Here is a 4,997-nt window from a genome sequence, read left to right as displayed (position 1 = left end):
GAGAGGGAGGAGAGGAGAGAGAGAGAGAGGGAGGGAGGGAGAGAGAGAGAGAGAGATAGATAGATAGAGAGAGAGAGAGAGAGAGAGAGAGAGAGAGAGAGAGAGAGAGAAAGAGAGAGAGAGAGAGAGAGAGAGAGGCGGAGGGAGATAGAGAATGGTAAGGCATATAAAAAACTCTCAATCACAGTCTCACAACTCTACCACAACAAAGAATATGTTAACCATGTTCTTTAAGAATAATTCCCCGGCATAAAAATAGCAAAACTCTCCGTATGGAGGATCTCTTAAAGTATTGGATATTTTCCCCAAAACTCGGATTCAAAATATGCAGTCTATATAATCTTACGAATATTGTGGACCATTTTGAAAATAGGGCAGAAGATGTATACCGATATATACATATGTGTGTGTATATATGTACGTCTTTATCTTTATATGTATATCTGCATCTATGTATATTCATAGAGATAGAGAGATATGATAAAAATGATAAAAAAAGATAAAGATGTATATACCGTCATCATTTTTAACGAAAACAATTTTAGTAAAACGCAGGTTGTATAAGGATGTGGAATTCGCATGCCTTGCTTGTAAGAACTATGCCAAGATTACATTTAGATTCATGAATAAGCAAAGAAGAAGAAGAAGAAGGAGAAGAAGAAGAAGAAGAAGAAGAAGAAAATGAAAAGATCTAAAAAAAATTCAAATTCACGAATATCATGAGAATTAAGGTAAATATGATAATTCATAATCAGGTAACAGAAATGATGATTATATTATATCCATAATTATATCCACAATGACAGCTACAATTGCAGTCTAAATACCAAGCACTGTCTCACCCGCACGACCACGAACTGTGCAGATAAAGTGTAGTTTTATCAGTTTACAGAGGATATAATAGGTCTTACGTCCGAACCTCTTAATCTGTTGAAAGGGATTCTAAGATTCGTGGATAAAAAAAGTGATGGAATTCGTCTGAGATAGAAAAGCATGCCCCGAATAGGACAAGAGAAAAGACGAAAGGGTAAAAAAAAGAAGAATAAGAAAGAAAAGAAACAAGAGGAAGAAGAATAAAAGAAAAAAAGAAAAGAAAAGAAACAAGAGGAAGGAGAATAAGAGAAAAAAGAAAAGAAACAAGAGGAAGAAGAATAAAAGAATAAAAAGAAAAAGAAAAACACGGAAGACAGTAGCAAGACAAGAAAGGAAAAACCTTAGCAGAGGGCTACTGTGTATCCTCAAAGATAAAGTTGCGACATTAAAAGGAATGCAAACGACTCCTGAGATCCAGGAAACGTCAGTGAGGAAGGAACAAGAGAAAACCTTTCTGTTCATCAGATGATAGTGAATATTAAACATTACTTTGATTGATAATAGACAAAGGTTGGGAGTTAATATAAAAGAGAGAGATGTATTCAAATCTTTGGTAGATAAAAAGCAGAGATGTAGAAGATGATAATAAATACATGTAGAATGCGATAATCATTTTAGTGATAAAGAAGGAATGTATGTTAAATTAAATAAAGATGAAGGTAATAATAATACACAGTAGAAGATGTTTTGATGAAAAAGAAAATTATTAGTAAAATTACAAACAAAAGTGAAGGTAAATAATAGTATGAAGTAGATAATCGTTTTGATGATAAAGAAGATTATGATATAAAATAAGCAAAGGTGTGAAGAGATGATAATATTTATATTTGTAGTATTAGGTGATCGTTTGACAGTGAAGAAGGAATTACTTAATGGCATTAGATAAAATAAAGGGTGTGAGAGAGATGATGGCAAATACATGAGAGTAATGGATAATCATTTTGATGATAAAAGGAAGGAATAACTTAATTATAAAAGTTTAACAAAAGGAATGAAGAGAGATGATAATAAATACATGATAGTAAAGATAATATTTTTAATGGTAGAAAGATATAGTATAAAGCTAAAATAAAGGTGAAGGTGATATTAACTGGGGTAAAGATAATCATTTGATGATCGAAAACTCAACTATAAAGATAAAATAAAGGGTGTGAGAGAGATGATAATAAATACATGATAGTAAGAAGATCATTTTGATGATAAAAGAAGGAATTACTTAATTATAAAGATAAAATAAAGGGTGTGAGAGAGATGATAATAAATACATGATAGTAAGATAATCGTTTTGATGATAAAAGAAGGAATTACTTAATTATAAAAATAAAATAAAGGGTGTGAGAGAGATGATAATAAATACATGAGAGTAAGATGATAATTTTGATGATAAAAGAAGGAATTACTTAATTATAAAGATAAAATAAAGGGGGCGAGAGAGATGATAATAAATACATGAGAGTAAGAAGATCGTTTTGATGATAAAAGAAGGAATTACTTAATTATAAAGATAAAATAAAGGGTGTGAGAGAGATGATAATAAATACATGATAGTAAGATAATCATTTTGATGAGAAAAGAAGGAATTACTTAATTATAAAGATAAAATAAAGGGTGTGAGAGAGATGATAATAAATACATGAGAGTAAGATAATCATTTTGATGATAAAAGAAGGAATTACTTAATTATAAAGATAAAATAAAGGGTGTGAGAGAGATGATAATAAATACATGATAGTAAGATAATCATTTTGATGATAAAAGAAGGAATTACTTAATTATAAGAATAAAATAAAGGGTGTGAGAGAGATGATAATAAATACATGAGAGTAAGATAATCATTTTGATGATAAAAGAAGGAATTACTTAATTATAAAGATAAAATAAAGGGTGTGAGAGAGATGATAATAAATACATGATAGTAAGAAGATCGTTTTGATGATAAAAGAAGGAATTACTTAATTATAAAGATAAAATAAAGGGTGTGAGAGAGATGATAATAAATACATGATAGTAAGATAATCATTTTGATGATAAAAGAAGGAATTACTTCATTATAAAGATAAAATAAAGAGTGTGAGAAAGATGATAATAAATACATGATATTAAGATAATCATTTTGATGATAAAAGAAGGAATTACTTAATTATAGAAATAAAATAAAGGGTGTGAGGGAGATGATAATAAATACATGAGAGTAAGATAATCATTTTGATGATAAAAGAAGGAATTACTTAATTATAAAGATAAAATAAAGGGTGTGAGAGAGATGATAATAAATACATGATAGTAAGATGATCATTTTGATGATAAAAGAAGGAATTACTTAATTATAAAGATAAAATAAAGGGTGTGAGAGAGATGATAATAAATACATGATAGTAAGATAATCATTTTGATGATAAAATAAAGGGTGAAGGAATAATACTTACATTATAGTAAAATATCATTTGATGATAAAGGGTGTGAGAGAGATGATAATAAATACATGATAGTAAGATAATCATTTTGATGATAAAAGAAGGAATTACTCCGCAACCACTAAAAGGTCGTCACGTGAAGCACTGGACAAGAAAAGGCTCGAGGAAAGGAAGAAAGCCTCCTCCTCCTCGGCGGTCAAGACTCAAGACGCCACAATATAACGCAGGAAGCAATAACTCCCACGCAAGGTCAGGACAGTTCGGCTCAGGTCACTCTGACCCCGTGGGCGCCCCCTTCCCCTTCCCTCCCCTTCCCTGCTCCTCTCCCCCCCCTTCCCCTCCTTCGCTGCCGTCCCTCTCTCTTCCTCCTATCCCGTCCTCTCTTCCTTCTAACCTTCTCCCCACTCTCTCTACTCTTCCTCCCTCTCCATCCTTCCTCCCTTCTTTATTCCTTCGACATCATCCCTCCATCCCCCTCTTTTGTTCCTAAACCTTCCCTCCCCCTCTCTTTCCACTTCATCTCTATCCCCTTATCATATCCCCTCCCCCACTTCTCCCCCTCCCCCCGCTCCCACCCACTTTCCCCTTTCCCCTACACCCTCCCCCACCTTCTTTACCCCCCCCCTTCTACCTACCCCTCCTTGCTTGCCCCCCACCCCACCTTCTTTTACTCCCCTCCCCCTTCTACCTACCCCCCTTGTACCCCCGCTCCCACCCACCTTCTTCAACCCCCTCCCCCCTTCTACCTACCCCTCCTTGTACCCCAATTCTTTCCCACCACCTTCTTTGCCCCCCTTGTTCCCCCCCCCCTTCTGCCTACCCCCCTCCCCCCTTGTACCCCCCACGTACTCCACCCACCTTCTTTTACACTCCCCCTTCTACCTACCCCTCCTTGTGCCCCACCCCCCACATTCTTTTTACCCTCCCCCTTCTACCTACCCCTCCTTGTGCCCCCCACCTTCTTTTACCCCCTCCCCCTTCTACCTACCCCTCCTTGTACCCCCCCCCCCCAGACCCCCCGCCCCCCCACCCACCCCCACCACCTCGACCTCCGACCGCACGTCCCAAGTCCCCGGCCAACCGAGGAGGACCGCGGCGGCTAGGCACAGCTGCGGCCCTGCCAATATTCCCCTCAAAATTAACTTGCCGAAAATCTTTGCAAAGAGCTTGAGGAAAGGCCACGGGGAGAGAGCGTGTGGGCGGGCGGGCGAGCAGGATATTGGGGAATGAGGGCGGCGGGGAGGTTGAGAGGGGATGTGGGGGTGGGGGGGAGGAAGGAGGGGGTAGGAAGGAGGGTAGGGGAAGGAGCGGAAGGAGAGTGGGAGAGGGAGGAAGAGGGGGAGGAGAGGAGGAAGAGGGGGAGAGGGTGGAAGAGGGGAGGAGGCGAGGGGAAGAGCGGTGGGGGAGGGAAGGGAGGGGTAGGAGGCGAGGAGAGTGGGGGAGAGGAGGAAGAGGGAGAGGGGAGAGGGAGTGGAGGAGGAGAGGTGGAAAGGGGAGGAAGAAGGGAGGGGAGAGGGGAAGAGGGAGGAGAAGAGGGGGAGAGGTGGAGGGGAGAGGAGGAAGGGGAGAGGGGAAGAGAGGAGGAAGGGAGAGGGGAAGAGGGAGAGGTGGGAGAGGGGAGAGGAGGAAGAGGGGAGAGGTGGAAGAGGGGAAGGGGAGAGGTGGAAGAGGGGAGAAGGAGGAAGAGGGAAGGAGGAGAGGGAGAGAGGA

This window comes from Penaeus vannamei, chromosome 35, assembly GCF_042767895.1.
Source record: "Penaeus vannamei isolate JL-2024 chromosome 35, ASM4276789v1, whole genome shotgun sequence".
NCBI lineage: Eukaryota > Metazoa > Arthropoda > Malacostraca > Decapoda > Penaeidae > Penaeus > Penaeus vannamei.
This window is presented reverse-complemented; position numbering follows the sequence as displayed.